We start from the raw sequence: 9,580 nt of genomic DNA, 5'->3' as shown, positions 1-9,580 counted from the left end.
TAATAACAAAATTGTTTCTGCAGCTCTGATATTATAACAGTTGTTTTGGCTATTCTATCAAAGATATTACTCAACTTTGATTTGTTTAAAAAATAAAAATAAAGCAACATACACTTCTCTGAAAACAGCTGTTACTTCTCAGAAAAATCAGTAAGCACTATGGTGGTGTTATAATTCTATATTATTTTTTTAAAGTATTGTTATCCAGAATAAATTAGCAATACTCACTGAGTGAGGTCAGTGGTCTCCAAATTAGATAGATAGATAGATAGATAGATGGATGGATAAACCTAATATATGCTAGAGTAACCCCTGCATAAGAAAAACAAAATAGGTTTATATGTGTATTTTTATACTGATATGTTCTCAAAAGGTACCTAGGGACAAAACCACTATAAAATCATATATCTTTTTATCATTATAGTTTCTCAAGTAATAGGATCTTAAACATTACAGGGTCGCCTAAATCACCTTTCTAAATATAAGGAGGGAGAGTGCCATGTAGATTTCCATGGTTAGACTATCGACAGGTTAGGAGCTGTCACTGGGAAGCACTAACTTTTGGACTTTACCCCCAAATCTCTCATGGGGTACTCAGCATTCCCACATCAGCCATGCTAACTGGAGATAGGTAGGTTTGGTTTGAAAGAGATTGTGCTGCAAATCTCTGGGCACCAAAGCTTATAGAGCTTTATCAGTGAAAAGCAGTACTTTGAATTGTACCTGGGAGCCTATTGGTACCTATCATGGAGCCTGCAAAATTGGCATTATATGTGAGAAGTATCTCTTCCAAATGACGAGCCCTGTGATATTTTGCATAAATTGCACCTTTCAGCTATTCTTCAAAGCCAATCCCATGTAGCCTGCACTGTAATATCTATACATGGGTAAGTGAGAGTCGTCGTCAGCATTTCTTTCTTCCAGAAAGAATATTATTGGTTTGATTCAGTTGTGGGAGAATTATCAAGGCATTACAGAAAAATAATTGATTCCTGGGAAGTAGAAAGTATGAGAAGAAACTCAAAACAACTCTGTCTTCATTATGTTATATATAAGTTGAAGTACTTAGTCTCACTATGATTCACCTTTTTCCCAGGAAAGATCCTGACAACCCTGACACACACTGGGTGAAGACTTTCTGATGGAGATGTATAATTGCGTATAATTTGCATATTAAGACATTTCCCAGTTATATCATGCAAATATTAACAATTAGACAAGAGAAAAGCTGAACTATGTCTGATCTAACCTCTTCCCACTTCTCTGCCAACTCCACATTTTGGAAGAAGCAGAAGTAAACTTAAACATTTTACAAGTGGTCCAGAAGAATCTTATGATCAATGGTATTCATGCTGCTGAGATCCAAAAGGATCAGGAAAGGAGCCTTCCTCCCATCTAGAACCCATATAAGTCACCATCCAGCACAAACTGATATCCTTGGTTTGAAACCTAACTAAAAAAGATTCAGATAATCTGCCTTCTTTAGGGGAATTGGAGCCCTACTCCATGATAAATAGGAATGATTGTAGAAAAACTAATAAAACTATTAAGGGACAATTCCAGTGACTTGTATGTATCAGTTATGAGTCCTATTTATAATAAAATAAAAAAATTAGTTTTGGTCTCTTCCCCCCCCCTTGCCCAACATAGTGCAGTAGGCTTGATTTCAGGCTTTTTGCTTCTGATCTTGTTTACATTTTTATAATCCTCCAGCACCAAAAGCTTAGGGATCTATAAATGTAGCTTTCACTTGTCCATATTACACTTATACTTTGTGAGGCGCACTTATTACTATTTGGCTTCCAGATGAAATTCAAGATTTATTTATTTATTATTAAATTTATTGGCCGCTCATTGCAGAGTAACTCTGGGCAGATACTTGTCGTCATATTACAATGTATATCTGCAGTATGGCCTTCTCCAATTATTTCTGCTGATCCTACAAAATTAGCAATAAAGCAATATAAGTTTAATAGTAATAACACCCAGTTAAGCTACTGCACTCGGGATTTGACCCACCAAACTGCTGACCTTCTGATCGACAAGCTCAGCATGAACGCCTGTTACTCGTCCCAGCTTCTGCCAACCTAGCAGTTCGAAAGCACGTAAAAATGCAAGTAGAAAAATAGGGACCACTCCGGTGGGAAGGTAACAGTGTTCCGTGCGCCTTTGGCGTCTAGTCATGCCGGCTACATGACCACGGAGATGTCCTCCGACAAACGCTGGCTCTTCAGCTTTGAAACGGAGATGAGCACCGGCCCCTAGAGTTGGAAACGACTAGCACGCATGTGTGGGGGAACCTTTACCTTTTACCTTATAAGGAGATCCTAGTGTTAGAGCTGGAGGAAGAAAAGTAGGTAAGGGAAAAGGAAAATACAGTTTTAAAACAATAGTGGATTTGAGCATAACTAAAAGCCCTGATTAAGAAGACCAGAAAAATAATGACAATAAGTTACACCCTTCATCCATGCACCAATGTCACCAAGATAGAAAACAAAGAAAAATGATTTGCTATTACAAATCCTCTTGAGAAGAGGATATCTGAAAAGAATGCACCAGTTCTGGAAAGAGCATCCAGAATCAATAATAACACAACAGAGGCCAGCAAATCAACATCATTTATAATACAAAATAAAATATTCACAGATGCAGAATTGGAAGAACTGCAGAGGTTCACAGAGGGCAAAATAATAATAATAATAATGAAGCCTTGCCAGAAATATCTGACTGTAGAGACAAACAAAAGGAGTTGGCAGTATAAGAAGTCAGCATAAACATTGAATCATTTTCATTTCCAAACCAGGCCCCTCTCTTCTGCCTTCTCCTCAGACAAAGACAAATTGAAACAAAGAATAACTGAGCATCTAGAATAGCACAAAAACAACAGAATAAGATTGCCTGTACTGAAAGAAACAACTAGCACAAATATTAAAAAGATGGCAATAGTTTAATATCAAATATAAGCACCAGAACTAAAAGTCCAGGATAGGAAAACCAGAAAAATATTGACAATAAATCATGCCCATCATCCATGCAGCAACGTTGCCAGACTCTATTTACCAAGGAAAATAGGAGGGTGTGGAATGTTGCAAGTCCACCTGATAGTTGAAAAAGAAAAGGGCATTAGAAAGCTGCTCCAAGCTGCCATCTCCTCATGCAATTCTTACAGCCTCAACCTCTCACTTGCTACTATTAATAATTCTTCCTCAGTCTAACCAGTTCCCCATTTTGTTGAGTTTGGTGGCACTTTTAACCATTCTTTTCATTCTGTTATAAGTAGTTTCTGCATATTTCCATGGGAGAGTGGGAGAGTAATTTATCTTTTCATACTTTTTCATACAGAACCTGTACATCTTCCTACAGTTCTCCCAAATATTCCCAAATAAATTATCATTCATTATTGAATTTCTGAAAGACCCAATCACTTTCTTTAAACCTCTCATCTTGTTCCCATCCTTTAGTTAACACCACTTAACAAAATAATTTATTCAGAATGTTGCAGAATTTTCACCTCATCTCATTTTATCATTCAACACAGTGTAACATGCAAGTGTCATTTACTGATAGATTCCTGCTTTCTCATGTACTTATAAACATCTAGATAACACCACTTTATACTCTTTTACAATTTAGTTATTTCATTTGTAATTATATATTTAATAGCCTGAGAGATTCACCAATTCTACCTGCCAATATTAGCCCACCTTTATTAAGCCATAGTACATTCTTTGCCTTATCTTGAGTTCCCGAACATAGAACGTGGCTTTATTTGGTTCATTTTACTCATCCATACTGCTTGTTTGTATTTCTACATCATAAATTGCCATATACAGTATATGCTTGTCACCACATGTGCCCATAAATATTGCCCTCTGTTATCAATCATGGTTTCAGTTGGTTAAAGTTTTCATTGAATTTTTTTTTACTCTACACTTTAGAAAGTGTGGACTAAGTTACCAGTTTTAATCTTATTATATCACTTGCAGCATGTCCCATAATGGTAAGGACATAGTGGTTACTAAACCACATCTTATCACTGTGGAATAACATGCATGTAATAGGACACAAAAAATAGAAATATTACTTCTCATGCCAGGTATTTGCCCTTATTATCTGGAAAATTTAGCTTGCATAATTGGGTAGTATTTGAAATTGATAACTTTCATTTATAATTCTTTTCCATTAAATATAAGAAAAGGAAGTCCTGAGAAGTATTCCAGGTCTAAACCTGGAATTGTACTTACTGAAACTATAAGTCTTAGATCCATTTATAAATTATACTTTAAACTATACTTGAAAATATGTTCAATAAGACAAAATCCTGCCCAGTAAAGTTTAGTCTTCCAATCATTTAGCTATAGTCATGTAACCAATCTGAATTTATTTATTAAACTGAGAGCTAGGTATGAGACTTAGAGGTAAGTGAACATTTGAATATATTTAAAGTCTGAATCGGGTCCAATGTGAAATGCTGTATCTTTGTAGATTAAATTAGTATTGATAGATGCTAACTAGATAATTCCTTTATAGTAGATAATCCAAGATCACATGAAATATTAGTACCGCTTTATAAAGCCTTAGTAAGACCACACTTACAATACTGCATCCAGTTTTGGTCACCATATTATTAAAAAGATGTTGAGACCACTGGAAAGAGGGCAGAAAAACTATTTTCCAAAGCACCAGAAGACAAGAAACAATGTAGGAAACTAATCAAGGAGAGAAGCAACCTAAAACTAAGGAGAAATTTCCTAACAGAACAGTTAACCAGTGGAATGGCTTGCCTTCAGATGTTGGGGTGCTCCATCACTGGAGGCTTTTCAGAAGAGACTGGACAGCCATTTGTCTGGAATGGTAGAGTCTCCTGCTTGAGCAGAGAGTTGGACTAGAACAGGGGCAGGCAACCTTGGCAACCTACCCCTGGACTAGAAGGTCCCTTCCAACTCTGTTATTTTGTTTTTGAGTTACCCTAACTATGGAATTGTCTCTGTAGATTTACTTATAGGTCTTTATCGGTTTGCATTGCACTTTTTGTTTTTATTATTAAATTTATATGCTTCAAAGCTCACTCTGAAAAGTGACTTTGAGTGGCTTTTATTATTTGTCATGCTGAGTATTTATATCTATACTAAAAAGGGGAAATGTTCTATAATAGAAATGGATTAATTTAGAAATTAAAGAATCAGAAATAAGTGCTTCCGAACTAAAATTTAATGTAAAACTATTTAATATTCATGCTGCAACAGAACATATAAAACAGTTGACTTTTCTCTTGTTCCTATTATATGAAAAAAATCTTCTAATGAGTAGTAATTACCATTATAAGGATATTTTTACATTAACAATAGAGATGAAAAAAGGCTATATACAGTCCTCCAGATGATCAACTCTTTATCAGCCATAAATCAATCAGTTAACATCTAAAGCAGGGGTCCCCAACCCCTGGTCTGTGGACCAGTACCGGGCTGTGGCATGCCAGCAACTGGGCCACACAAACAAGCAAATCCCCATCTGCGAGATATAGGCAGCACACAAAACCAAACCCCCTCTGGTCCGCAGAAAAAAACCTCTCTCCATGGAACCGGTCCCTGGTACCCAAAAGGTTGAGGACCTCTGATCTAAACAACTGTCATTAAAATTTCTGCATGTTAGTACTAACAAGAAATATTTTTTATTTTTTTTATTTTTAATTCCATTTATATCCCGCCCTTCTCCGAAGACTCAGGGCGGCTTACAAGCTTAGCAGTAGCCTTCATTCTATGTATATGCCTGCTTATTAGGGCTTTCACACACACACCCCAAGCGGCATTATTACAAAGTCAGCTTAATTGCCCCCAACAATCTGGGTCCTCATTTTACCTACCTCAGAAGGATGGAAGGCTGAGTCAACCTTGAGCCTGGTGGGACTCGAACCAATTAGTTCAGAATTATTATTAGTTGTAACCAAAATATTCAGGAATATTTCAAAACTTTCAAAAGAAATATGTTAAACTCAGATAATTCTTAGTGCTGTCTTATATATGATTTCACTCTCAGTAAGATATATACTTATCTTCCCTTTTATGTTACCATATTCCATATAAATTGTAGCTTGGAAGCAGACTGGGATTTTTAATACTGCCATTATCATAAAATGTTCTTTTAAAAAATGAAGTGCATCAATATATATTACAACTTTGAAGTAAACTTCAATGTAGGATATCCAGAAACAACTTTGTTTTCATTATCACTGGCTATGCTGGCTGCAGCTGGTGTTTTTTTTTCTTAACTGGCTTAGCCGATTTTTAAAAGTAAAATTTACTAAAGTTCTGCCAAGTTTCCTCTTTTAATACAAGTGACAGGAAGAATGATAAAGCAGTAGTGGTTTTTTACTTTTCCACTGGTCCTCAAAAGACATGACCACAGAAACAAAAGCAATTGGCATTTGCTTTCTTAGAATAAATGGAAAAGAAGTAGGGGGCTCTGTTAACTGCAGTCCAGATACAACACCTGGCTATTCCCATGATTAAAGCAGAGGAAGAGGCTGAATTCCAGAAAGGGATTTCTTAAGCGGGCTTCATTTCTAGTTTACAAATGGGAGACAAGCACCTTAAAGTTGCAGTGCAGAAAAAGTCCTCAGCACTTTCAATCACAACATGACAGAAAAAAATCTAAAGCATACACAAATGGTAAGCTATAGTGTTTTATTACACAGATGATAAGATAATGGTAGTTGGAGATGCTGGTGCATTCAGTACATTTTACTCCATTCTGTATAGATTAACATTGTGCTCCCTTCCAATATATAGAATAAGACATAAACTTAGCTTCTTTCAGACAGCATTGTAAAATACTGAGGGTGGATGGTCTTTTTAATTCAGGCATTAAGATATTGCCTGTTAGAATTTGGAAGAAAGTGATACTAGCATAGCAACATGGCCCAGTTGCAAAATCAGAAATGGTACCACCCTGCAACAAAGGCTGAATTCACAAATTGAATATTTGAGTTGATGAGCAGTATCTTCTAGGAATATTCTGTTTCTTTATCTCAACCAGTTTAATTCTAATATTTGAGGGAACACCTGCTGCCAGCATCAAGTTCCCTTCATCCAGTGCGCTCGCACAGGGAGGGTCTTCTCAGGGTGCCGCCGGTAAAAGATTGCCTGTGGATAACACCCAGGGGGAGGGCCTTCTCTGTGGGTGCGCCTGCCCTCTGGAACCAGCTGCCCGTGGAGCTCAGGACTGCCCCTGACCTGCGTTCATTCCGCCGGGACCTGAAGACTTGGCTCTTTGAGCTCTCTGGCCCAGGCTGAGAATTTTAACTGGGGTTTTATTTTTTTTATTTTCAGGGATAATTTAATCTTTTTAATTGTTTTTTAACTTTTGTATTTTGTATTGGTGTGATTTTAAAATGCCCTGTAAACCGCCCTGAGTCCTTCGGGAAAGGGCGGTATATAAATCTAATTAAATTAAATTAAATTAAAATTAAAATTAAATTAAAATTAATAGTGTCTCACCATCCCAAATGCATCTAATGGCCTCTAAGTATATTCGTTTTCTCCTGTAGCTTTTTTTAAATTTAAAGATAATTTTCTGCTTTTGCAAACTGTAGGATTACCCCTTATTTGCTTTTATATTCTTATGCAACATACTTTCATTTTACATAAATGGCACTATGCCTGAATATTTGAAAAAGAACAAATGTGTGAGATGTTGACATGTGATAGGTTTTTTCAGGTTTTAACTAGTCAATAAATGAGCCAATCACTCTTTTCCACGTTCTACCATCACCTACGCCCCCAAACTTTTTAGTAAGTTTCAACTTTCATTTGGCACTCTTTGGCAACTACAAGTATGCTTTTCCTAGTTAGCTTGTAAACCCCGCTCCTCCTTTTTCAGGATTTTTTTTTAACGTCTAAAAATAAAGGTGTGGATGATGCAATTTTACCAAAATAAAAACAGCACCAAGAAAGGAATGGCAATACATAATGGCTCTTATTTTCATGACATGGTTAACTGAAAAATGGTTTACACAATCCATTTTGTTTCATAAGAATAAATTGATCACACCATGTTAACGTAAGTTAGTCCTCTTTGTGACATAAAAATCAGAAATAATGAAACTAACCTTTCAATGTAAGTCTAAATTTAAAGCACCAGCAAATTTAGTAACTCGGGGCCCATGGAGTGGAATGGATTTAAAGCAGGCATCCAATCATGACCTCTATCAATGGCTCAAATAAAGTAAACAAAAGTCCAGAAACATGGTGCTTGCCTAGGCAGGGATATAATCAAAGAAAAAGGGGGGAGGGGGATTCCAAAGAGTAGCTAAAGCATTGGGAGTAGGAGTTGGGAGGGGGAACAGCAGAAGTAATTGGAGAAAAAGAAGAGTTTGCCAATTTTTTTTTTTTTAATAAAGACACATTTCACTCTAGGTGGATTGAGGGTCAAAGGCTCAAGGTTTTTGGTAAACAACTGATAGAGTAATTTTGTTGAGCACAGAGTCCAATAGAAATCAGTAGAAAGAACCCCTGGGTTTGCAAATACACCTGTCTTGAATTTCAAGTAGATATTAATCTTGTTATTAATAAAAGCTATAAATTAGCAAAATGGAAGTGGTACTTTCCAGAAATACATCAGCCAAAATTAGGGCTGGTTTGCTCCTGATTTTACTTCCTGTGTGACATGTGGAATTTCAGGTCCCAAATAAGATAAATCCCAGCTTCCCATGCTCCCATTTTTGACTATATGTGTTTATGCATTCAATATTTTATCCTGCCTTTTCACTTTATAAGTAAGCTGAGGTGAACATACCTAATATTTCTATTTTCTCCACAATGATCCTGTGATTATCTCTTACAGCATTTGTTCATAATACAAAGAAAATATTTTAAAAATTAAAAACAAGCATATTTCCATATCAAAATGTTGGCACAGCCCCTCAATATTTTACCAAGGATAAAATATAAGGTATTTTGTGGGTGAACATTTTGATGTTTTGTGCAAGGTATTTTTATTGAAGAACCAGGAAGCCTGTCAGAATAGGTGGAAAAACGTATTAAGCGATTTTTTTTAACTTTTTGAACTATTGATATTTGTATTTTGAATATTTCCAAGACAACTCTGGGTTGGTACATTAGGAACTGGTGATAGTAAATGAGAGATTTGTAAAATAATTTCTCCACGTCCGTTTCGAACGTATTCATTTAAATAGGTATAAAACCTAAAGGTGTTTGACTTTTATCTCCAATTCTTTTCCGAGGAGGATTGGGTGCCCTAAATTTTCATTTTATATGCATTATCTGTAGAACAATGCCACCCATCTAATGGCACATCTCAACTGCTGTTGCCTTCCTCGTTACAACCATTATTCTTTCGCTCAGCGTTATGCCAAGGCCGAGCAGCCATGGGTGGGAATCGCGCGGCCAGAATCATTAATAATGTATCCAGGCCGGGAGAAGGGCGGGAAAACCGAAGCATTGGAGCGAGGAGGGGACGGACCATTCCAGCCGAGTCCTTGCCCGCAACGTTCAGTGCAAAGCTCCGCCCTTTACAACTAAAGGACTAAAAGAGCAGTATTTTAATTTCGGCAACTAGGCCC

The sequence above is a fragment of the Vipera ursinii genome (genome assembly GCF_947247035.1).
Source record: "Vipera ursinii genome assembly, chromosome: 1".
Classification (NCBI taxonomy): Eukaryota; Metazoa; Chordata; class Lepidosauria; order Squamata; family Viperidae; genus Vipera; species Vipera ursinii.
The sequence above is the reverse complement of the archived record's forward strand: the minus strand, read 5'-3'. Positions refer to the sequence as shown.